Source organism: Felis catus, chromosome B1 (assembly GCF_018350175.1).
Source record: "Felis catus isolate Fca126 chromosome B1, F.catus_Fca126_mat1.0, whole genome shotgun sequence".
NCBI classification, from domain to species: domain Eukaryota; kingdom Metazoa; phylum Chordata; class Mammalia; order Carnivora; family Felidae; genus Felis; species Felis catus.
This window is the reverse complement of record NC_058371.1, coordinates 59,754,512-59,781,349: the sequence shown is the minus strand read 5'-3', so window position 1 is coordinate 59,781,349 and position 26,838 is coordinate 59,754,512. Positions and strand designations below refer to the sequence as shown.

Sequence of the window (26,838 nt, the reverse complement as noted above, 5' to 3'; positions counted from 1 at the left end):
CAGTAGGTAGAGCATGTGACTCTTTACCTTGGGAATGTAAGTTCGAGCCCCATGTTGGGTGTAGAGATTACTTAAAAATAAAATCTTTATTTATTTATTTTTTTAATTTTTTTTAACGTTTATTCATTTTTGAGACAGAGAGAGACAGAGCATGAATGGGGGAAGGTCAGAGAGAGGGAGACACAGAATCTGAAACAGGCTCCAGGCTCTGAGCTGTCAGTACAGAGCCGACACGGGGCTCGAACTCACGGACTGAGAGATCATGACCTGAGCTGAAGTCGGACGCCCAACCGACTGAGCCACCCAGGCGCCCCCAAAATAAAATCTTTAAATACATACATATATACATGCATAAAATAGAATGTAAAAAATAAAAATTTCGATGGATAGTCTGAAAAATCAAACGAAAGGACTAATTATATGGAAAGAAAGCTATGAAGTTTCTTAGAATGCAGATCACAAAGAAAAAGAAATGACAAATACAAGGAAAAGGGTAGAGACTGGAAGGACATTCATGAGGCCAAGATCCACCCAATAGAATTCCCATTAAGAGAAAGAAATAATGGAGGGGAAATAATTTACTGAAGGAAACAATAGAAGAAAATTAGTGCAGGCATTTTTGGATTTAAAGACATATGAAGGAAGCATTGGGTAGAATATAGGTTAAAAGACTTACAGGGCTCCTGATGAACTCTCAAGATGAAAGAGAAAATTCTAAAAGCTTCTAAAGAATCAAAATAGGTTACTCAAAGTGGAGAATCTGTCTAACACCTGACATTTCACCAGAAGTACTGAACCCTTGAGGGCAATAATGCAAATCCTATTTGAGTGTGTATGTTTTAGAATGAGGTCTGGAAGAATATACATCAAACCTATGGGAGTTGAGGGAAGGAGAGAGGAGGACTCACTTTTACCTCTCTACCCTGCTGTTGTTTTAATTTTTAGAATGGTCTTTTATGACTTTCATAATTAAATTAATTTAGAAGAAAATAGTAACTCTGTAGCAGTGAATAAAATTAATTGCCAGGGAAAGAGACTAGAGGCTGTTAACTCAATTAGACTGTTGTTACAGTAGTTTCCAGCAAGAAACTGAGGGAGAAAAGGCTACAGCAATAAAAATCAGAGGCCAGACTCAAGGAGCATTTTGAAGATATTTTTGATGATTTGGTCAGTTATTGAAATTAAGAATAAAGGAGAAAGAAATGAAGATGATTCTTCAAATTCTTAGTCGGAACGACTAAATGCCATCCAGTTAGGAAAGACAGAGGAGGAAGAGATTTATACTGGATATTAGGGAAAAGTTGATCGTACATTTATTCTGAGTGTGAACTATAGGTAGGGCATTCATATAAAAGGTCTTGCCTGTGGTCTGAAATGGAGGCTGGAGCTAGGGAGGAATTTCAGGTGTGGCGATAGCTGGGCCATGGGATATATAAACAAGAGATACAAAAACTGATGACAGAGACTTGTGGGAAGCCCTGCACTCAGGGTAGCTGAGAGAAAAAAAAGCCAGTGCTACCTGAGAAGGAGTGTTCAGAAACAAAGAAGAATCTGGAGAGTTCAATGTCACAGCTAAAGAAGGTCATTTTCAACAAAGAGGGGAAGTGTTTGTTACATCAAAAGATAAAGAAGGAAGAGTAGAAATGCAAGTTTTGGCAACTGACAGTGTCATTGAGAAATTTCAGGTTAATAAGTGTTTGAATGGTCAAATAATCTTGGAGGGTATATTGAACGCTTCATTGGGTTTTTCTAACATGGGTATGTCTTTTTGCTGAGAGGCTTCTAACATCTTAGCAAACAAGGGTAGAAAATCTCTTTCCAGGGTGCATACTAGATTTCAAAAGGAAACCTAAAGTCAAAGAATCAGCCCCTTAGGGATGGGTTTCCAGGGTTCCAAGCTGAGGTCAAACTACATATCTATGAGTGCCAAGTCCAAGGAGAAGCAAGGACTGATTCCAGGGCACAGAGACCAAAGCCAATAGAGGCAAGACCAGAGCCAGAGGAAGGACAGAGAATACAAGGACACCAAGAGCAACAAGATGGTCTGAAAATCAGTCAGAGGATATTTTATCTGTTGCCCTATGTGTTTGAGACTAATATGTTTGCTCTCTTCAACCATTCCTTCTCTGTCTTATTAGTGCAAATTAGTTATCTGATAGTATTTCCCACAGAAGAAAGTTTTAGTCATTTATATCCCCAAGATCTATTACCTATACAAATATCCATATGGAGAATATTGATACTTTCCTAATGTGTATTATGATGAAAGAGAACCATATATCTCCATTGTTGTAATAAGGGAAGTGGTTCCTTCACAATTTTCAACTTTTTACATCTTTCACTGAATATGTTTTCTCTTCTAAAACTTTCTTTTTTTTTTCTTACTTAAACCCAAGTTAGTTAACATATAGTGTAATTCTAAACCTTTCTAGTACATATTGCTAACATCACATATCTGGCTCTCATTGTTTATTACCGCGAATACATTCTATCTTCCCTTCTGCAGTACAAGAGATAAACACAGGACTCATGAGTTACTCTCCTTTCAATCCTCTACAGTCCCTAGAACAATGTCTAAAACATAACATGTTCTTCATGTAAGTTGATTATCATTTATTACATTACCCAAAGATGACTGCTGAGGATTATTCGTAATACTTACTTATATAGATTTTTATAATTTTTTATTAATTTTTTTATGTTTTCTTTATTTTTGAGAGACAGAGAAAGACAGAGACAGAGACAGAGCAGGGGAGGGGCAGAGAGAGGGAAAGACAGAATCTGAAGCAGGCTCCAGGCTCTGAGCTAGCTGTCAGCACAGAGCCCGATGAGGGGCTCAAACCCACAAACCGTGAGACCATGACCTGAGCTGAAGGTGGACACTTAACCGACTGAGCCACCCAGCTGCCTCTATACTTTTTTAAGATTTTATTTTTTTAAGTAATCTCGATACCAATGTGAGGCTCGAACTCACAACCTGAGATCAAGAGTCATATGGTCTATCAACTGAGACAGCCAGGCACCTCTAGATTTTTATACTTTTGCAAGTGTTTCAGCGTACATAAGATCTCTTAATTTTCATAAGAATTTATTAAATAGGGAAGTTGATTACCATTTAATAGATAGGCAAACTGACATTCAAGGAATTCAAAGATTTTCCAACAGATTCAGTATTAAAACTAGAATGTAGATTTCTTGATTCTTTTTTTTTTTTTGAGAGAGAGAGAGGGCGTGCATACATGAATGTGTGTGTATACACAAGCAGAGGAGGGGTTAAGGGAGAGAGAGAATCTTATGCAGGCTCCTCCCCCAGTGCAGATCCCAACTTGGGGCTCCGTCTCATGACGTGAGATCATGACCTGAGCCGAAATCAAGAGTCAGATGTTTAGCCGACTAAGCCACCCTGGCACCCCTGAATTTTTTATTCTTAATTGGGTCTTTCCTTTACTATCAGAGCTGCTCATTAATTTTCTACAATAATTGAGATTCGAAGAACTAAACCTACAAATCCTCTGCCAGTGGTTTTTATGTGGTTGTGGCGGGGAGATTGGAGTGGGGGGTGGGGGCAGGTACTGGAGTGCTATGCATATACTACTCTTCAAGGACCAGTTGGAAATGTACGGTGTTATTACCCTGCACATTACCACAGTGGGTGGGAAACGTTTATAGCCTTTAATGAGATGGGATGTTGCACATCTTGCAATACTGGCTACAGCACGAGAATTAACCCATCTGAATACCAATTGCTCTTCTCTTGAGAAACTCAGCAAGTTTAGGCAAAGTGAATTATAGTCACCTCTTCAAGTTTATAATCTCTCCTTTTGAGATCCATAACAAAAATCTATAAAGTAGAAGTCAAAGCTTTTTAGTCATTATTCTTAAAACAAAAGAAGGTGAACACGTGAATGGCTAAAGTCCAAAAATTAGTCTTATAGGAGGTAACTAAGCAAAAGCAGGAATTCAGCACACAATCCAGGCTCATATTCTTTCTACATAAAAATACAACTACTACTTTATCGAATAAATAATCGCATAAGCAGCGTGGTGTGTAATTTACAAGATTTAAAGAACTCTAAGCACCAAGGTGTCAGTTAGAGGCTTCACTTAAATTTTAACTTGTTAATCACCCTTTACTTCTCTTAATAGAAAGGAGAGTTACAAAGAAGTATCCTGAACCTTTTCTTAAGGCTAGAAGCTTCCCGCTCCTCTTACTTCGACTGTTAGCTTTAATAATTGAATTACCTCAGACATATGACTCTCTCCTGCGCAGGACTTTCATAGAAGACCCCTGACTTCTGATGCCTCACATCAGCCCTTCTTTAGCCCAAATGGATTCCCTTTGCCCTTTCAGCCAAAAAAAAATGAAAGGAAATGACATGTTAGAGAAGGCTCTTTTTCTCACTGCCACAAACTCTCTAACAACTTTTATCCCGATCAGGATAAAGCACTCTTGGCCTTGAAGACATGAAGCCACCCCTCTTAGTCCCTTTCCCACTATTACCTCCCTTGTATTACCTTTTAAAATATTTACCATTAAAAAAAATTTCCTCAACTTTAGCATTTACAAATTGCCTTTACTACAGGCACATTTCTTAAAAGGATACGCCTTTGGGAATTTTGTTATGTTGTTTAGGGGGAGAATGTAAAACAACTATAGCCCTTTAAAGTGTTAGTTGTGGGGTGCCTGGGTGGCGCAGTCGGTTAAGCGTCCGACTTCAGTCAGGTCACAATCTTGCGATCCGTGAGTTCGAGCCCCGCGTCGGGCTCTGGGCTGATGGCTCAGAGCCTGGAGCCTGTTTCCGATTCTGTGTCTCCCTCTCTCTCTGCCCCTCCCCCGTTCATGCTCTGTCTCTCTCTGTCCCAAAAATAAATAAAAAATGTTGAAAAAAAAATTAAAAAAAAAAGTGTTACTTGTGATGACAAACAAATGTTTTAGTCAATCGATCAATCAATTATAAAATCTTTCCAAAGATTGGAGGGTCACTTAGTTCTAAGAATGTGTTCATTTGTTTTCTGTTCATCTGGTATACCGGAGCAAATTGTTTCACTGTGATATTTTACAAACTAACATGTATCACTTTGTATTTCTAATTAAATTTCAATTAAGGAACCTTATAATTATCTTCTATCAACCAGCCAAGGACAGAAATACCTCATACTGAATCATACTTACACTAATAGTGAGACCCTCAAGGTTTGGCATTTATGTTTACCTCAGATAGACGTCCAAAAATTGTGATGATTATTCAAACTCTCCAAACATCTTGAGTCTGCAAAATTTGGCTGGCAATCTTGTGGGAACAAGCTTTTTCGCAAGAGCCCAGTATGTCTGCTTCAAGTCCTGGCTCAAAGTCAGACTACAAAGGCAGATGAAAATGAGAGAGAAAATTTTATCTAAATATTTCAAAAGCTTCAAATGGGTGAAGGTTCATGGGAAGGAACAGTTTATTTTCTTTAAAACCAGTTCAACATAATTTATATCTGTTGCCACATTCATGTTGAACCTGTTACTATAGTCATAAATTGGACTTCTCTCTCTTAAAGTGAGAATAACCATTCAAGAAACTTTATGAGATATTTTATATTCTTGGATCCTTTCCCTGTTTTAACACACAAGAGTGACAATACCAAAATAAGCTGTGTTTTTATTTGAATTGCCCTACTATATAGACATAGTACATAAATACTTTTTGAAGTATTTACTTAAGCAAGTAGGGTATTAAATAAGATAAAGAAAAAAAAAACTATGAGTTGGGAAAAATGGGAGTGAATATACTGATACTGTATATAGTTATGAAATGTGCCTCATAACTGGAAGTAGAGAACCAGTCAATTAATTATTCTACATTAACAATCCACTCCTTTTTTCTATCTGGAATACAGTAACATGTTTTAAAGCCCTTTCCTTTCAAGTGAAAAGGTAAACAAAAAAGAGAATCTGTCTTCACAACAATCTCCCAAGTTTGGGATGCTGTGGCTTCATGCTCATATTGTTCAGAGTTTAGCCCTCCCTCTGTCCCCACAAAAAGGAGTCATCTTATGGACTATTAAAAAAAAAACAGACATTTCACAGATGTAGATAAATTCATAATGTGTGATAAAGCTAGTTTCCAGAATTATAATTTGGGGTTTGTCTTTTTAAACATATGGAGTACCTACGAAATAGAGGATGGGTTTTTATACCTATTTCATTTAATTCTCACAACTGTGCTATCCCATTTTACAAATGGGGAAAACTGAGGCTTAGAGAAATGAAGTAACTTTCCCACAGCTTGTCACGTAGAAAATGAGAAAACTGAGTTCAAATCTTAGTCGTCAGACCCCAGGTCAAGTTGTTTCACTGTTCCAGTTTAATTAGTATTCATTGGGGGCACCTGGCTGGCTCCGTTGTAGCGCATGTGACTCTTGATCTCTGGGTCATGAGTTCGAGCCCTATGTATGGTGTGGAGATTACATCCATACATAAAATTTTAAAAATCAGGATTCATTGGGAAACCTAAGGTCCCCATAAAGGCCTCTTATAATTTCTTTTCACAGTTAATTTGTGTGAAATGCCGCACTCAGTCTCATCATCTAAGGGCTCCAAATTACCTTTGTCATCTTTGTTGATTCCCTGTTGATTCTTATGAACTAAAACACAGCTGCATATACTCAGCTTTGTCATACTTTTTATGAAGGAAACCATGTTGGACTCCAAGAACCTTAAAGACACCTGAAGCTTAAAAAGAACATTAATTGTGACACCGTAATATGACCGGGTCACTCCAGTCTTTGTCTGGGAACATGAGCCTTTATGATTTTCTCTTTAGCAGATGCTTTCGCTGGTTTCCATGAAGGCTTTCCACAGTTACTGAGCTTAATAGGGTCTTCTATCAGGTTCCTTCTCAACTTTTCACTTTCACAGGCAGAGACTCCAAAGATAAATTACAGGCAAGCTTAAAAGATCAGAAAGGCTTTCACATTATATGAGTGGGTGATTAAGTTTGATTTGTGTCTGTTACAGTAATTTTGTCTTTCTCCAGGCCTCCTCCTCTGCTTCTGAAACAGAAAACTGCAGAAAGCACCCCACCCTCTTCATATGCTTCAAGATTGCCCTAATGATGTTTTCATCCTGAAACAGGCTGTGAGAGTGAAGGGCCGTGTCAAATGATGACAATTTTATTTCAGTTAGCCAAGAGCCTGAGTTCAAGCTGAAGTTAAAATGAGTTTCAGTTTTTACTTAGTATACGCATCTTTAACAAAAACAAGTAGAAGTATTTTTGTGTTTGTTTTTGCATTCTTCATTCTCTGTCTTCTTGTCTTACCTTGTAATGACTCAGTAGTATTGAAAGATGATAAACAGGGATACCTGGGTGGCTCAATTGGTTAAGCATCCAACTCTCGATTTAGGCTCCAGTCATGATCTCACAGTTCGTGGGTTTGAGTTCCATGTTGAGCTCTACACTGACAACACAGAGGGATTCTCTGTCTCCCTCTCTGTTTGCCCCTCTCCCGCTCATGCTCACTCTCTCTCTCTCTCTTTCTCTCTCTCAAAATAAATCAATTAAAAAAAAAGATGATAAATTCCTTCCTGGCCAAGAAGCATTGTGGGCATCACACATTCTCCTGTCTCTCTGATCCCTCTCCCTGCACGGAAAATTTCCAGCAGGTTGGAAGAGAAAATCACTTGCTGCTGGAATGATAAAGGGTCATTTTGCACCATAACATTATTGAATTAACCACAAGGCTCTGGAGTTTTTCTTTGGCATTTCTTTCCTCCCCACTTCAGCCTTCATCTCCCATTACATTTTTGTGAAAGGACCAGAGATGTACTCTAAATTGCTGACTGATCTTGGAGACGGCAGTTAGGTCTCAGAATTCCCTAGGGACAAAGTTGATTGCAAAGTCTCCCACTAATGAATACAGTTCATTTCAACGAAATTTATACTTGAAAGAAAACAATGGAAAATGTGGTACAAACACACTGCAGTGTTTATGCAAATATGTTGACTCACTGTTAGGAGTCAATGAACTGAGTAGTTCATTTCTTATTCTGCAGGACTTAAGACGGGAATAAATAGTCAGGGAGGCAACTGCATTCCTTCTTTGTCCATTTGTCTGTTACTTAGGTTTTTGCTTTTTTCTTTATTTTTGCTTTTCTCTCATAGGTGAATTGTTCAGATGACAGCATTTCCAACAACAAAATTCAGATTCCTATCATAGAAAAATGTCCTCTCTTCATTGTCTTAATTGTGATATAAATTTTATTGTGAACTAAAAACATCTAGGAATTGGATTTTTATTTAGTTTCCTCCTTTCTTCACATGTTTGATACTAGATACAGTTTTTTTTAAAGTAAATTGTTTACCCAATTCATTTCCTGCAAAAAATGTTGAAAAGGGACCCTCCCAATCAACAGATATTTACTGAGCAACTGCTAAGTGTAGACACTGCTCAAGGGGCCTGGAATACAGTGTGAACAAAACACACAAAAATTTCTGCTCCTGGAACCGACATTTTAGTTGTGGGAAGAAGGGGGAAGGTAGGGTTGGATATAACACTTAACACACCTTTAACATTACTATATGCTCAAATTCTTAAGCTCATAGCATCATTAAGCACACACACACACACACACACACACACACACACACACACATACACACCTTTAAAATTACACGGTAATTGTCCACATTTTACAAATGAGAAAACTAAGGCACAGAGAGGGTAAGTAATGTGTCCAACACCACACAGGTAGTGAGAGATAAGGCCAGAATTCCAGCCCAACAATCTGACCCTGTCGTGTGTGTTTTTACCCTAATAAAACTGCCCTTCCCCGATTAATCACTATGTGGCAGGTTTTTAGTGGCACAGAATTCTGAAGCAGTTTGTTAAGTGGTCTCGCCTGGGAAGCTAGTCTTTTACTGACCTTGACACTCGGCATCAAACACAACCCAGCAGTTTCTAAAAATAAAGGAATTAAACCTGTGACTCTAAAGTTAATTCTTTTGATTTATCTTATATCAGAAAAACTGAGGCAGACAGCAACCTTGGGTGAGAATCTTTCACATTCTTAGAAAAGTCTGGACTTATATAACAGCCTCCCAACTTGCACCATGGTCCACCACCCCCCCCTCCCCCCCACCCAGGATGTGGCCTGGCCCAGAATCAGGCCACAACCTTGGTATTTCTGGGGACAAAGGGATGCCATTTTTTTTCTCATCTGGAAAACACAAAGATAATACCTCTGCGAGTTCTTTTGCATATCAAGTGAAATTTCTAGTTTTTATTTTAATTAAAATTTTACTTTAATGAAATAATAAAACAAAAGCACACTTTGTACACTGCATAAGGGGAGGTAAATAAATGCCTTCAGTGCATCCTGAACACATTCACCAAATCAGATGGCCAAAATGCAGCTTCATGCTTCCTTCTTCAGGATGGAGAGCAAGGACCATTTCCAGTAAGCTTTTCCACCAGCCCGCCTTGCTTCACCTTTCTCCTCAGACCTCTTGCTTCTACCATTTCCGTATCACATATTCATACACTGTCTTTAGTTATGCTAAGACTTTGTGCCACTTCTACTGGAATAAAGCTTAGATCCTTGTGAGCTGGTACTACGTCAACTACTTCTAAATGAAAGAATAACATAGTAGTTGAAAGTACATCCCTGAAACCTGTCAGCTAGGACTCAATTCCCAGCTCCACCATTTACTAGCCATGGGACATTGGAAAATCATTTGTCTGTGTGCGCCTCATTTTCCTCGTTTGAACGATGGATAGGATGCGTTGTGACTTGCTTGGGTGGAGGTCGTGGCTCGGGCAGTGAAAGAATTTACTGAAGGCAGAACAAAAGAGATAAAAGTTTATTGAACACGCTGCAAGGGAGCAGCGGCCAGGACAGCAAAGGAGAGACCACCTGCCAAAAGGCGGTGGTGAGGAGGGCTGTAGTAAAGGGGGGGAGGTGAAGAGGTATGGGAATGTATGGAATTTTCCTTTTTTGGCACCTGCAAGTAGCCGGCTGTAAGTGCCGGCTGTAAGTAGCCTATTGGTGAGCTACTGCTAATGGATATTTTGAGGTGGGTCGCCTGATGGGCCTGTTTGCATTCAGCCAGTGGTCACTGTGGCCCCTTTACCTTACTCAGGTTTCCATTGCTCAAGTCCATTGCCTAAAAGTGGCCTCTACAGGTGATAATATTGTGGAGAGGAATACATGAGTTAATAGACGAAAACTGTTTAGGACAGTATCTGATTCACAGTATGTGCTATGTAAATCATCTTCATTCTTCTTTTTTATGTCTTCCTTCTCCACATAGTGTTGCCTCCAATGTCCAGGGGCTGTGGTTGGGCTAGGCAAGATGTGCTACTAAATGGGATGTCTAGTTTCATGTAGAAAACATGATTTCAGGAAGTTTTCTTACTCTGCCTTTGCTGCTGTTATAAGCAACAAGCATTACCACCAACATAACGAGGTAGATGAGATGATCTAAAGCCTCAATTTTATTAGTCATTGTATATGGTACTTATTATACTCTGTCCCAAGAGACTGAGTCATTGTTTGAAGGGTGCCTTCCCACACCCATCTGAGCCGAGGAAAAGTTGCCCTGCCTTACAGACACCATTGGCTTCCTCTAATCTTTCAAGTAGTCTTAACAAATACTACATTTGCAGGTCATATTTCATTGCTAAAGTCTCACAAACTTTTAGTTCTCACCGGGTATGTTAGCATCTTTGGGAAAAAATCCACCATCTTTAGAGAGAAAGCAGGGTCCATGAAGGAAGAGATTATTCTAGTTGTGTTTACTCATTAAAATTGTGGAAGGTAAATGAATGAATCTGGTGTACACATGTATTATGTATAGATATATTCATGCATTCACATGTATTTGAAATATATATGTTTTTAAAATAATTGCCTTATCTATATAACCTTTCTATTTTTACTGCCTGAACACTGGAAACAATCCCTTGATTCATTTCTATAACAAGGCAAATACCACATGATCTCTATTCCAAATGTCATTGACTTCTCTGTCCTAGGTCCATTCCATTTGTACAGTTACTCCACTATTCTTTTCCTAACCTAATGTTGATATGGTCATAACCAACAGTATTTTTTTGTAATGACAAAGCAACTGAGTTTATATAACATGCATTATCTCTGATCAAAAAGAAGAATAGTTTCTATTCATATAAATTACGATGGGGAAGGTAGAATGAGCCCTCACAGCAATTTTAAATGAGTTAATTATTTTAAATTAGTTAAAATATGTGCTAGGAAGCTGCCATTTTCAAACCCTTCATTTACTTGATTTAACAGACAGATAAAACGCTAGTTAAATGCACAATTCTATTCTAGAAAGGAGGGCTTCTGGTAGGGAAGAAATCGTGGAGTGGCCCTTTTGTTTAACTCAGCATCTTAGCCTTCTTTGTATATGTATAGGTCGGCTACAACTGAATTTAAGAGTAAGAAATGACAAGAAGTGAATTGGTGTATGCAGTAATCTGAGAAACATGGAATTCCTGTAGGAAATCTGAGAGGAAGTGAGTGAAGAACAAAAATGAAATGGAGTGAGAGCAGTCAGTAAGATCAGAGTGCTGAGAACATATCAGCAGATGTTAAGAAATTTCCAGAAGCAGGATGAGAAAGAAAGAAAGAAAGAAAGAAAGAAAGAAAGAAAGAAAGAAAGAAAGAAAGAAAGAAAGAAAGAAGGAAAGAAGGAAGGAAGGAAGGAAGGAAGGAAGGAAGGAAGGAAGGAAGAAAAAAACGAAAGAAAAGGACTTTTAACAAAGGGAATGTTTGTTTTTCAATTTAAAATTTTTATTGTTCCTGCTCCTTAAACCTTCCTTTTCTCCCCTAATTACCAGCAAATCTCTTAGCCCCTAAAAGCCTTGTGTGAGTGGAATTCTGTGGAAGTGAAAAAAAGAAAAAAACAACCAACCCTGATCTAGCTGGGTTCATGAAGAATAGAGTAAGGGTAGTACAGAAAAAATACTGTTATTTATATTTAAAGAATCAGGAACTTAGAATCAGAAGTTACAAGAGAATTTAAGCCCCTGTGAATTCATAAATGTTTCTTAAGGCCATTAAACTGCCCATGAATCCTGGACTGGAAGGAGGTGGTCCAGGATGATCTACATGTTGAGGATGTCAGCTAATGTGTGGGTGACAGTGGGCACCTTCCTCCAAACAAACATCAGTTTGTCACTGTTTTGTTTAAAATGTGGTGGCTAGGGGCGCCTGGGTGGCGCAGTCGGTTAAGCGTCCGACTTCGGCCAGGTCACGATCTCGCGGTCCGTGAGTTCGAGCCCCGCGTCGAGCTCTGGGCTGATGGCTCAGAGCCTGGAGCCTGTTTCCGATTCTGTGTCTCCCTCTCTCTCTGCCCCTCCCCGTTCATGCTTTGTCTCTCTCTGTCCCAAAAATAAATAAACGTTGAAAAAAAAATTAAAATGTGGTGGCTAAGGGGCTCCTGGGTGGCTCAGTCATCAGATTCTTGATTTCGGCTCAGGTCATGATCTCATGGTTTGTGAGTTGGAGCCCGGCATGGGGCTCTGTGCTGACAGCACAGAGCTTGCTTGGAACTCTCTCTCTCGACCTCTCTACCTCTCTCCCTCTCTCTCTTTTTCAAAATAAATAAACTTTTTAAAAAATATGGTGGCTAAAATGACTACAAAATTCTAAGTGGTTTATTTCCAACATGGATAAGAACATGGGAACGTGGGACTCTTCTCATTCACAGACCATACTATATTTTTGACAATGCTATATCAAAGCAACGTAACTTTGCACCATGCATTTTAGTCCACAATGTGCTTATCTCATAATCATAGATTTTTTTCACATGAACAAGCTAGGGCCCCTTTTCTCTCCCAAATCTGCACTTGAGAATTTTCTTTTATAATCTAAACTTAGGACCTTATATTTTTCCCTATTAAATTTCATCTTTTGGGTTTTCTTGGCCAGCATTCTAACCTGTTTAAATATTTTAGAGTTCTGATTCTATCATCCCTTGAGTCAGCTGCAGATTTGATCCATATGCCTTCACCCTGCAAGGGGTTATAAGGTGTTGTGGGAAAAGAAAGGGAATATGAATCTCAAGCCCTAGATTGTCGACCCCTATTTACTGCTAGCTGGGTGTTGCATACACTGGGCTAGTACCTAACCTTTCTGAACCTCAATTTACCCACTTGTAACATAGGACAACCAATCTCTGGCAAATTTGCCTCAGATTATTATGAAAATCAAGTGATATGTGTGGGTGTGCACAAAAATATACACACATACTTGCAAAATCAGCTGTTTCAATTAAAATAATTGTCATGTAAATGTATGTATTCTTAACATGCATATCATCCCTGTATTCTGTAAAAAAGATTACACTGCCAATACAGCTATGAAGAATATAAAGCCCTCTGGGATACCTATAAATATCTCCTTTCAGGGGTGCCTGGCTGGCCCAGTCAGAAGAACATGCGACTCTTGATCTTGGGCTCATGAGTTCAAGCTCCACATTGGGTGTAGAGATTACTTAAAATAAATAAGTAAAATTAAAAAAAAATCTTCTTCTAGGTGAATGCTTGATACACACAATTATCCAGTTTTTGCTTCTTAAGCGCCTTCTATATACCAGACCAAATGCACCAGGTGTTTGATATGCAAAAATTAGCAAGACACAAGTGTCCTAGCTCAAGCCAACGATAAGAAATTCTGAAAGATGAAAGAGGAGAGAGTTGAGCCACTAGGAGCTAATGTTTACTATTATTGCTCTGACTTAAAGAGGTAAAAGGTTGTTTCTCTGCTCTTATCAGATTTAAAAAAAAAAAGGGGGGAAAGGGATCATTTCCTTCAGACTCAGGAAAAAAGTAAACAGGGAAAAACTAATGCTCTCAGCAGATCTTATTGCTTCTAAATTATCTTTACACTTTTTGGGTTTTGTTTTTTGCTTTTTTTTTTTTTTGATGTATAAGAAGAAAAACAATGACCATTTGAGATGATTTTTGAAAACTAAGTTCTTCCCACCTAGTGATTAGTTTGATCTAAAGAGATTCCTTGAGGCTGAGTGTCAGAAGAGACAAATAAAATAGTGATGTAAGATTCCCACCCCCAGAAATTCTGATTGAAATGATCTGGTATGGGGCCTGGGCATCAGCAGGGAAATCTAATGTGAGGTCCCAAGTGAGAATCACTGCATAGGTGATAAAGCCCTAGCAAAATTTTAAGTTGGAAGCTCTCTGGATCTAAGTCCTATGATGTGAGACAATAAAGATATAATAAAATTCTTATAAAACACGGTCTTACATGTTGGTTTCTTTTAAAGCTTCTTTAAAATTATTACCTTGACTAGTTTTATTATTGGAGTTAATTATTTAAATATAATTTGGGGAACGTAGTAAGTAAAAGGAAACTTACTATTTATTAAAGCTTGAGAAAATATCCCAGAAAAAATACCCACTTGATGATTTAAACTACATGACTATTACCTACCATCTGTTTAATTAAACTGCCATGTAGTGTGCTTCTTGAGTCATGAATTTTCCTCCTTCACAAAGATATTACTGTAATGATTAAAATTATCAAGCGATTGCAATGTCACACCTCAAAAAAAAAAAAATCAGTGTTAGAGCATCTAAACCAAGAGCATAAGAACAGTCAATGGAAAACAGATGTTCATCCTGGTGGGTGTTCAAAACAATTTTTTTAAGTCAGATGTCTCTGTGTGTTTGTATAGTCTCAAAACACAGACTCGAACTAACAGTTTATATTTTTAAATGCTCACTTGTTTGATATGATAATGTCAGTTAGGCAAGCCACATATTATTAAAATCAATTATTTGATTAATTGATCTTTTCCACCTTTTATTCCTATGGATTTTTCAAACATCTAGTAGCGCAGAATCTTGCTGTTCTTAACCCAAACCAATCCCTCCGCTTTATTCACCCAACTCTTTCCCCAAAAAACAGCGAGTATCCTGTTTCTAGGGAAAAATATATCCCACAATTTATTTCAATATTCTGGTGAGAGATGCAAAACCAAGATATCCATCAAATGGTTATTCAATTTTAGAGAAGGTAACTATTAGACATCTGTGGCCATTCGTTCAAGGAAAAAAAATGAGACTTGGAATTTAGAAAAGAGCTCTCTAACCCTCCGAAAACCAAGAGACTTTTAAATATCTTATTTTATAGAGGCATTTGGCAGGGCAATGAAATTCTATCCCCTAAATGAAGTTGATGATGCTGATGATAATCCACTTATGTCGAATTATATTATTTATAAAACACTTCTGTACATTTATTCCTCCAAACATCCTTGTGTAATCATTTCATGAATAGAGAAAATAAGTCTGAGTAATTAAATAACTTACCCATTAGCCATAGAGAATATAAACCATTGGAGATTAAAATTCAAGTTTGTTTCTTTCAAAACACAGTACCATTTCCCTGGTATAAAGACATATTATTAAATGCCTACGATGAATGTGAGCCTAGGATTCCAGAGGGATTGGGAAAAGGGCTTAGATAATAAAAGGGAAAGAAGAGGTCCTCAGAGATTATGGTCATTTTTAAAAGGATGAATTTCCTTTTTCTGAGACAGTATGAAACCACAAAATCTTCATCAGAATAGAACATGAAAATAAAGTAAAACACACAGAACTTTAATCACACCATCCGGTGGGGAGAGTTACCATATCCAAGTCATCTGAACTCCTTCCCCAAAGCCTACAATATTTCAGCTATTGTATTCTATGTTCCTCTGGGATAAAATAGAGTAAAACCTTGCAAGAATCACAGGGAAAACCAAATGTAGAACTGAAGCAAAATTGGCCTCTTTGGCAAAATGACAAAACACAGTAAGTCCCTAGAACCAGGCTGGACATCAAGCTTGAGATTATTTATGAGTTTCTATAGAGGCACTAGAAGAGTCCCCCTCTGCCAGACATTCACCTGGACTTCTGAGTTTGCATTCATCATTCACCATGTGGGTATACTCTTTTGTAACTTTACAAATCACACTGGGCTCTCAAAGTCAAACTTTTGCTCTACAAGAAATCATTCTCGTTTATAGGAAGATGTCGGTGTTTAGTTAGCTTAAGGACACATGTCATGAATTCTTCAATTATCAGTTCAGATTTGTTCTTGGTTTGATATTCTGTTCCAAATTATGTTCTTTCATTGAACTGTAACCTTTCACCTACGTGCCACCATTATCTTGTAGAGGAAAAAAATGGCTTCTAACTATACATCTTGCTATGAGTGCTAATGTGCAACTTTGAATTAGTGGAGAATTTGCCAACACTGGTATGTATCTCTTACAAAGTTCTCAAATGCTGCCGGAAGTTTTACATTTTGTAAGTCCAGGAACAAAGGTGTGGCGTTATCTATGCACTATAATTTGTGTCTTTGTAACACATGACACATTTTTGTGCCTCAAATTTTTGTACTTGTTGCAAACGCTGTTTTCCAAAAGGTTATTCAAACGTATTCTCACTCTGGCCTGTACGAAAGAAAGCCTAATCACTGCCTTTTTGCCTGAATTGGATAATCTATTCTCTCAAACTCTAATAATTTGGCAGACAAAACGCAAATCTGTTTTTATTTTCATTCTTTGGATATTAATTACATTAAAAATTTTTCATCGGTCATTTGATTCTTCTCTTTGTGAATTGTTTGCTCAGGTGTTCTGTCAATCACTTCAGTAAATTAAAGAAACTCAAGGCCCAAATTAGGAAGCTGTTGACTACGTGTTTTGGGGGGTTTTTTTTTGTTTTTTTTTTTTTGTTTTGTTTTTTTACCTTGCTTAAGAACTATGACCTCATTCAGAGGAAGGACTCCATGAGTGTATCTCATAACTAGAAACTCAGGAGTCACAATGTTACATGTGCATGTAGTAAAATTCTTGAGTACTTTGTATATTAGTTATTAAGAGAAACACAGTAAAGCTTCAAAAATAGGAGCCATGACTAATTCTTTACCTACTCTTTGCTGAAGGAGATATGCATGAGATAAAAGTAAAAGTGAAGATAAATCTATTAAGACTTTCAAAGTCCTTTGACAGCAGTTCATAATAAAAAGTGATTTTGTTTTGTTTTTTACTGCCTTGTTTTCTTTTAATTGTATCAGGAAGTTGTGAGCTACAGTTTGTAACTTGCTGAGAAACAGGTGATGTGAATCATGGACTTCAAACAGCTTTCTGCAAATAGTGAGCTGATTAACGGTAGGAAGCCAAGGACAAATGAAGTGGAATTAACTAGTAGGGTTTCTATGACCCCTGTTACAAACGTATGATTTTAATATTGTGATAACGATTTGGAAGGTGAGGTACGCAGTAACATTTCCATCCAATTTGCAGCTAACATTGAGCTCCCATGAGCTTCCTTTTCAAGTGGGGCAGATGGGAGAAGTCGGTTTGTTTGGTTTTTTAAGTTGGCAGAACAGAGGCAGGTAGACATAAGTGTGGACAAGGGCAAGGTTACGTGTTTAAGGAAGCTTAATACTGCAAAACAAGGAATCCCTCAAACCTATGGGCTGTCCAAAACCACCCATTAAGTTGGTATGTGAGCTCTGAATACTGGCTGGCCAGCAAAAATCCATCCGGTTTATTAGCTAAATTTTCCTGTTTGGAAACCCAATGGCGCACACTATCCTAGCCGGAACAAAATCACAACACCTCTGCAGTAAGGAAGCTGTGGAAATCTTGAGAAAAATTTTAAAGCTAATCATCATTAGGTATTTAATATGTGTTAGGAATCAAGCTAACAACCACACATGTTGTATCGAATTATCAAAGCCACACATTCTCATGAGGTAAGACTTTGGTATCATTGGTCCATTTTAAGGATGTGAAAACTGAGTCTCAGAGATATTAGGTAAGTGGCCAAGCTTTACCCAGACAGGAAGCAAGGAGTTTGGAATTGAAACCAGACTGAGTCTATCCTTTACTGCCCTCCTATGTGATAGAAGGGGGAACCACATCCGTGAAGGGACCTGAGGAGACTGTGAGGAGGGTAAGTCAGTCTACAAAGAGAGAGCTTCACCAGGGCTCTTGTAAAATTCTACAAAAGGTAGGGACGGATAAAGCTAAGGCAAAGGGAAGGCGCTAACTCCAGAAGAAGGTATGCCTCTTGAGAGTCATTAATGCAGGGGATAACAACAATTGAAAGATATTTAAAATGTAAAATGTTCAGACAAAGTAACAAGCAACATACTTGCGGTCAAGGGATTGAGGAAAACAAGATTACTGGAGAGACTATCTATACACTTGGGCTGGCAGTAAAGACAGATCACTATGTCTGCCCACAACAGAACCCTTGGATCAGGAAAGGAGGACTAGGGTGAATAAAACTAAGTTTCTGTGTGATGTTTCTTAATTTATCCTTAAAACAATTTTTTTTAATATTTATTCATTTTTGAAAGCACAAGCAGGGGTGGGGTGGAGAGAGGGAGACACAGAATCCGAAGCAGGCTCCAGGCTCTGAGCTGTCAGCACAGAGCCCAATGAGGGGCTCGAACCCACGAACTGTGAGATCATGATCTGAGCCAAAGTCACATGCTCAACTGACTGAGCCACCCAGGCGCACCCTGAATCTATCCTTTTAAAAACTATAACCAGGTATGTTTACCCAACTCTTTCCAATTGGCCTGGCTTTGTTTTTGGAGTTTTGTTTTTTTTTTTTAATTTTTTCTTCTTATATTTAACTTAGACTTCTATATGCACAAAACTGCTTCCCCAACTGGATGCCTTGGAATATGCATTTCCCTTTGTCTCGAATGCCCTCCCCTCCTGCCTCCCGCCCCACCCCCCACTATCATTCAATGGGGAGGTCTTCTGGGTAAGGTAGGGCATCCTGTATTTTTATTTGCTAAATCAGACAACCCTAAATTCTGGGAAGAATCTCTGTTGAGTGTATTTCTCCTTCTGGTATTTATGACAATGGTGATTTTTTAAGATTATCCTTTGAACTTGTCTGCATATGAGTGCCCATGACAGCACAGAACGTGTCTGTCCTGCCCCCTCGGTGCTCAGCACAGCACTTGGAACACAGTGTATTGTCACTAAAACCTTGTTAAATGCAAGACACCCTTCAACTTGCAGATGAACAACATTTTACGGGGATGGGAAATATCAAGTCAGCATTCTTTATAAAATATCTGATATTTGAAAACCTGTTATTAGGTCATTCTTGTTTCTTGCTTTATTTTTGTGACTTTCCCTTGTATAGAAAATGTCGTGGGGCACCTGGGTGGCTCAGTCGGTTAAGTGTCTGACTTAGGCTCAGGTCCTGATCTCATGGTTCGTGAGTTCGCGCCCCGTGTGGGATTCTGTGCTGACAGCTCAGAGCCTGGAGCCTGCTCTCCATTCTGTCTCCTCTCTCTGCTCCTCCCCCGGTCGTACTCTGTTTCTGTCTCTCTCAAAAATGAATGAATGTTAAAAAAAATTTTTTTTTCTTAAAAAAAGAAAGAAAATGTCACTTCTTGTAATTCCTGATTGGCAAGGAACGCTCGCCCACTTTTCACTTTCTCCAGTGCCTTATTCAGTGTCTCTCATGCTTCAAGTCACTAGCACTTAGTGGGAAAATCCTTACTAACAGTGTTACCAACACTGCAACAACTCAATATGGTGAAATTTGTATCATAAAAGCTACAGCAAAAGGCTTCCGTGTCTCTCCCTCCACTGTCACCACAGACATCCATAGCCTCATAGTGTTACTTATGAGATATCTTTAGAATTTTTGAAAAATAAAAATAATCATTATCATTTAACAAATCATTAAACAGACTTGCAAATCTGTTATTACACCTCTGCTGCAAAACGTGTTCTACATTTATAGGAAGGTGGAGGGGATATAAACAGATTGAAATATTTAAGGCTAAGTAAGCCCTTAATTAAATTTTTAAAAATGGTTTATATTACATAGCAATATGAGAGTCCTCAGTATTTTATATGTAAAGAAATTTTTTTAATATTTTGCTTTTATATCTTTTTAATAATAATCCTGATTCCAGAAAGTACCAGAATTTAATTCTGGAGCTTCTCAAAATAAACCATCAGCTTTCAGGTTATCTCAAGAGCTTCAGTGATATTTAAAGGGCAAACTTATCAATGCATATCCTTTTATGCAGTATGATTTCAATTAAGTAAAATATGTTTATTTTTGAGAGAGAGAGAGAGAGAGAATGAGTGAGTGAGGGAGAGGCAGAGAGAGGGGGTGGGGGACACAGAATCCAAAGCAGGTTCCAGGCTTTGAGCTGTCACCACAGAGCCCGATGCGGGCTCCAACCCAAGAACCGTGAGATCGTGACCTGAGCTGAAGTCAGATGCTTAACCGACTGAGCCACCCAGGGATCCCTAAGTAAAATATAAATGGTATAAACTGAAAGAAAATACATCAAATGAAAAACAGTGTTTGTCCCTAGGTAGCATGATTTTCAGTGATTCTTCTGCATACCTTTTTTTTGTTTTTAAGCAAGGTCTACACCCAATGTAGGGCTTGAACTCACAACCCTGTGATCAAGAGTCATATGCTCTACTGACTGAGCCAGCCAGGCACCCCTCTGCATATGTTTTTATATTTTTAAATTATATGCAATAAGATACATTATCATGAGAAAAACATAAACAATAAAAATACAGTAAAACCTTGGATTGCAAATAACTTGTCCTGAAAGCATTCCACAAGACAAGCAAACATTTCTAATAAATTTTAACTTGATAAAGTGAGTGATGTCTTGGAATATGAGTAACAGGATGCCAAATGTCACATGATCACAATTGAGCCAATGGTTCTTGAAATTTGCCTTGTTATACGAGTGCTTTGGATTACAAACGTGTTTCCATAATGAAATATGCTCGCAAACCAAGGTTTTACTGTATTTAGTTTCTTTTACTAGGGTCCAGTCTTCTTCTAAAGAGGAATAAAAGATAACGGAGAACATGTAGATCTAGCATTATTAAGGATTTCTCTCATTTTTTTTCCCCCAATGAATTGAACTTGTTGATAAGTTCTGAATACCTGCCCTAAGTGCTATGTGGAGACATGTTAATGCTGGTTAGGAACAGAGCATAGCATAGCGAGTGGAATCACAGAAACAAAGGAGACTAACACCGTTCCGGAAGTCTGAGGCCTGAGAAAAACCCTCACTGGTGTGCAGCCTAAGCAGGAGGGAGATGCCAGGATCTGCCTAGGGGGCAGAGGTATAACTGGGTTTGGAGCCACTTTACTGAGACCACTGCATTGCAACCAGCCTTGCGTTGACTCTGCTTGCTGGGAAATCTTGCTGCTTGCTGGGTTTCTTCCAGAATGGCCACAAGGCTATGTTCAAATTATTTTAGAAGTCTGGGTATGAGTATTAGAAGGAAAGATTCAGTATTAGCAGATCAATCATCTCTATCCCTGCTTTCTGTTATACAGTTAAACCAGGGGGTGAGGTAGATCGCCACACGAGTAAGTAGGGCAGCTGTTTCATGTCTGAGCACTCCTGCCAAGTATAACAGATTTGGAAACAAAATGCAGTTCATTCCAAGGCAGTTGATTTAATCCCTCATTATCCATCTATGTATTCAGCATCACGGCCTGTCTTGACACCTTATTAATAATTTATTCAAAAGCTCTGTATAACATAGCTGTTAAGAGCTGGGGATCCAGTCAGAAAGACAGGATCAATTCCAGGCTCCGATGTAAATAAGTCGTGTGACTTAGGGCGCATGGTTTAACCTTCTTAAACTTCCATTTCCTCTTTTGTAAAATGGAGCCAGAACAACCTTAAAGATCAGATCAGAGAGAAAATGCTTAAAACCTCTTAGCACAGTTCTTAGCACATATCATGTGCTTATAAATGGTAGCTCATATTATTAATACCTCTCAAAATAGGGAATTTCTAAGAGGGTGAAGTACTTTCCTCCTTGCATGTACATATATTTTCCATTTCTTAAAAGTAGGCTTTCTGAAAGTGAAATTCCTACAGGAGAGCAAGCAGAGCACAGCAGGATGCTTTCAATGTGTGCAAATGAATCTCTTGGTAGACTGAATTTAAAAAGCCAAAAATATCCACCCCCACCCCCCACCACAAGCCTAAAACCTTTACCCTGTGTTATTTTTTAAGTCACATAAGTCATATCTAAGAGGAACATCACTGTCAATATCAGTCTTCACATCCTAATTCAAAGTAGCTGGGGAAAAAAAGACTCTGAAAAAACAGAAAAGTACAGAAATTTATGCTAGGGAGGAAAAGCTTCCGAGTTTGAGGCAATGCCCTGATGCTCTCTTGCTCCTAAAGTATAGGATGCTCCATACTCTCGTGACCAAAGCGTAAAGTCTAATGAGCCACTACTGCCAATAATTTACAGCCCTGTTCTATTGTGAAGGCACCTGCCGTGCACAGGTTAGAGGAAGCAGGGCAGGTGTTTCTGTGACCATCCTCCCCAGGAAGCATCCATATCCAATGGGCTCTCAACTCATAGTTCCACTTGCTATTTAATATATGTTGCCCTAAAGTGTTCCATGCATCTGAGGATGTTTCACTAGATCTGAATCCATTGCAAACAGAATCTCTATTGAACTATTTTTTATGTTTCCCTAGGGGCAGACTAACGTTGAAACCACAGCCCTTCGATTATATCCATATTCATCCTAGACACAAGCAATATGCTGATCTAGCCCCAACACAGGATGCAACCATATCACAGCGTATTCTTCTCTTCCACTGTCCCTTTAAGTTTATTCCATTGTACTGGGGTGATGCTCCCTTGTCCCTGGATGAAAACTCCAGAGACACTGGCCACTCCTAGGGAAGACTCCTCACATCTGCTTGAAGTCACAAGCACAGTTGCTATCGGTAATAAGAAGGCCTAACCTGGGGCGCCCAGGTGGCTCAGTCAGTTAAGCGTTCGACTTTGGCTCAGGTCATGATCTCGCGGTCTGTGGGTTCGAGCCCCGCGTCAGGCTCTGTGCTGATGGCTCAGAGCCTGGAGCCTGTTTCAGATTCTGTGTCTCCCTCTTCCTCTGACCCTCCCCTGTTCATACTCTCTCTCTCTCTCTCTCTGTCTCAAAAATAAATAAATGTTAAAAAAAACTAAAAAAAAAAAGGCTTAACCTGATGTAACTATCAAACCTCTGAGCTTGACACAGTGTGACATCATCTCCTCTCCCCCATTTAGGACCTATTTCAAGCAAGCAGTGGGGAGGGAGACTCCCACCTGCTATTTTTTAAATTAATTAATTAATTTTAAAAGCTTATTTATTTATTTTGAGAGAGCGCATGCACATCCACCAGCAGGAGAGGGGCCGAGAGAGAGGGAGACAGAGGATCTGAAGTGGGATCTGCACTGACAGCAGAGAGCCCCACGGCGGGGGCGGGGGGGGGGGGGGGCTTAAACTCATGAACCGTGAGATCATGGCTGAGCCACCCAGACGCCCCTCCCACCTGCTCTTTAATCTCTCCCTGTTCACCTCCTTCCCTCCCCGTCAGGTTATACTTCCCACCAGGGTAGAAATGGGAAAGACAGGAGAAGATGGTCCTTACTTGGCTGGGTGACTTTGCTCTCTCTGGGCCCGTAGATGGCTACAGTCAGCTCTTTTTCTCACCGGGGAGTTGTGTGCACTGGAGTCTTCTGCTGACCCTCTCTCTTCCGGTTGCAACAGCCAGGCCGAGGCAGTCTCCTGTCCGGTGGCCACATGTGACTCCTTCCTCATTCCCTGCAAACAGGCTACTCATCTCCAGCCCCGTACTGATGAGGTTTCCCCTCACCCCTCCGGGATGAGGTGGGGCCTATTGCAGCTCCATTCTACAAGCCCCCCAGGTACACAGCCCGCTGGCCCAGGCCCACAAACTGGGAGTGAAGACATGATCAGCTCTTCCTTGGCTCCTGCACATGCAGAAACTTGGCCCTCCTCCCTCCATAACATTTTCCAGGACACGATAGGCCCCACAGTGTACTTCAGCTTTCCTCAGGCACAAGTCAGGTACCAATCATCTGTGTATTCCCGGTGTAAGGAGCACATTTCAGAGTTCTAGAGGTGGCACTTTCCCCCATCACCAGGTTTGCGGCGGGGAGGTGGCACCTTCCATCACCCCCTTCACAAAGGGAGACACGCATCCGTCAACAGCCCTCTTCAAATGAATCTCTTCACCAGTCTTGTCTCTCTCTCCGAACCCTCACCACTGTTTACATACTTCATTACCTGAAGGGCTTGGGTCTTGAAACTGGTTCTTAATTATTTTCTTTACATATGTGGATATATGTATCCCCCTTACTACCACATTTGTGCTTCAGTTGAGGCAGAGGCTGGAAGAGCCCCATTCGAACATCCTATTACATAAGTGAAAATGGAATTTCTTTGGAATGGCATTTATTGTCATGTTGCCAGTTCATCATAATCAGTGTTACAAAGGAAATACCAAAGGAAGCAATAATGATCTGCCATTTATTGTGAAACATGACCTAGGTGTGTCTTCTTTCTGTGTTTATAAAATGCCAAGGTTCACATTGTAATGTAACTTTCCATGTAGCAATTGAAATCCCAGACTAAGAGGTTACTATAGGACTAGGTTAGAGTGGATGGACTCCCCGTATGATTGATTTACTCTAAAATAGCTCCTTATTTTAGATGCTGCAAATCCCCCCTTTGACTTACTCTGAATCACAAAAGCCATTGACAACAAATGCACAAATATTTTCTCTGGAAGAATGTGGTCAAGTACAAAAGGAACCCTGAATTTTTGGCTGTAACAAGTTTTTCACAGCACTTTATATTTGCCCATAAAGTATCAGCCTTATTAAGGTTCTTTTCATACTGAGGTTTTAATCTCTAAAGCTCAAATTATTTGACAAGTTAACCAGCCAATATCAGAGCAAGACTACAAGAAAATGGAGAAGTTCAGAAGAATTTTGCTGAAAAGAAGGGTCATTAAGGGTACAGAGCTTGGGGCAATGACCCAACCCTTTTGATAGATGACACAAAAACTATTTACTTCCAAACTGGGTAAACTATGGCCCTACTTTGACACTTGGTTTTGATCACCAGAACATACCTGAAATATTTTAAGATAGCATGTTTAAATATGCATGCTTTGGGGGCACCTGGGTGGCTCAGTTGGTTAAGCATTCAACTATGGTTCAGGTCATGATCTCATGGTCTGCGATTTTGAGCCCAGCATCAGGCTCTGTGCTGACAGCTCAGAGCCTGAAGCCTGCTCCGCGTTCTGTCCCTCTCTCTCTCTCTCTCTCTCTCTCTCTCTCTCTCTGCCGACCTCCTGTGCTCTCTCTCTCTCTCAAAAATAAACATTTAAAACATATTAGAAATAAATAAATATGCATGTTTCTAACAAAGAAACATTGCAATGATAACATAAGAGCCATTTGTAATTAATAAGCCTCTTAAAGAAAATGATCTATAAACCAGTGCATTTTATCTGACACGTATTAAAATTATATTTGAGTTCATATAAAATTTAAATAGCATCTTTTACAGATTTCAACATATATTTCAAATATAAAAGTTGCCCTCAAAATACAATCAGGTGGAATATGAAAGAGGGTGATTATCAATGCAGTAACTTCATGATAGGCATGAACTGAAACAGGTTACAGAATGTTCTTTCTGAAGACCAATAACTAGGTTTGTAGTTTACTTTGAAATCAAATAGTTTAGGTATCCTAAAAGAAACATCTGACCTTTGGGGTACCTGGGTGGTACTGGTTAAGCGTCTGATTTCAGTTCAGGTCATGATCTCATGGTTCGTGGGTTCAAGTCCCACATCGGGCTCTGTGCTGACAGCTCAGAGCCCCGAGCCTGCTTCAGATTCTGTGTCTCCCTCTATCTCTGCCCCTTCCCCACTCACACTGTCTTTCTCTCTCTCTCTCTTTCAAAAATAAACATTTTTAAAAAATTGAAAAAAAACCTGACCTCTAAAAAAATAATTACAAAAATAAATACCTGACCTTTAAAAAGTTCCCCTCTCATTCTATAAAGCCATTCACTAGCTCTCCACAATGACACCCATCACCTTACATAATCCTTTAAGAATGAAGTCCTTCTCATCCAGTAAAACTACAGCTGGAAAGCAGGCAGACAGTAGAAAGCACTAGAATTGTACACAGTGTTGACAGTGTAATCTGAAACTACTCAGCAGTTTCTAGTATCAGGTTCACACATAATTTGAAACAGACAGATTTCTTTTGAAACTTTCTCTAAAAGGTTTTACTTTAACTGGAAGGCAAAGAGTACAATTATCAGGAAAGAAATTATTCTTGCTAATCAAAATGAATTAAATGAAAATAAAATGAGTTAAGTCATTCATAGTATCTTCCCAGTAGTGTGTGTTCCCAAGTCCCTGTTTCTGTGATCAAGCCGTCAGGGGATCAGAGAAAAAAAGCTCATTAAACCATTTGGACATCCATTCAATCACCATTTATTGAGCATCTAATAAATGCCAGGTACTTTTTAAGCACCAGGCTTATTAGCATTGTGGAAGGTAGACCCAATCTACCCTAATGGAACTTTAGTCCTCAAATACATTTCCACAGAAAGTTGATTTGCCATTTGGATATCCATCTAGAAATGGACAAAGATTTTATTCTATTGAAAAAAAGTATATACCCACACAAATATTCTAGCATAACTAGGCTGTTGAGTATTATGATGCTTCATTTTTTGTGTCAGCTTGACTAGGCTCAGCGATGCCCAGATAGTTGATAAAACATTGTTTCTGGCTGTGTCTCCTGAAAGTGTTGCCAGAAGAGATTAGCATTTGAATCAGGAGACTGAGTAAAGGAGATCTGCCCTCACCTTTGTGGGCTAGAATCATCCAATCCATTAAATCTCCTCTTATATGTCTACATATTTCCTCTTGGCTTTGTT

The 26,838-nt window shown here is 39.1% G+C and overlaps 1 protein-coding gene and 1 long non-coding RNA gene across 6 annotated transcripts in view; one reads left to right on the top strand and one right to left on the bottom strand.

Annotated features, from left to right (window-relative positions):
- PALLD (palladin, cytoskeletal associated protein) overlaps positions 1-26,838 on the top strand; it is a 408,455-nt gene that overhangs the window by 42,134 nt on the left and 339,483 nt on the right. The gene's annotated exons all lie outside the window — the stretch shown is intronic.
- Positions 4,900-6,870, bottom strand: LOC123384882. Its single transcript, XR_006596597.1, has 2 exons — positions 6,592-6,870; positions 4,900-5,357 (listed from the first exon to the last, which is right to left on the bottom strand). It is a non-coding gene; the product is annotated as an uncharacterized LOC123384882 (long non-coding RNA).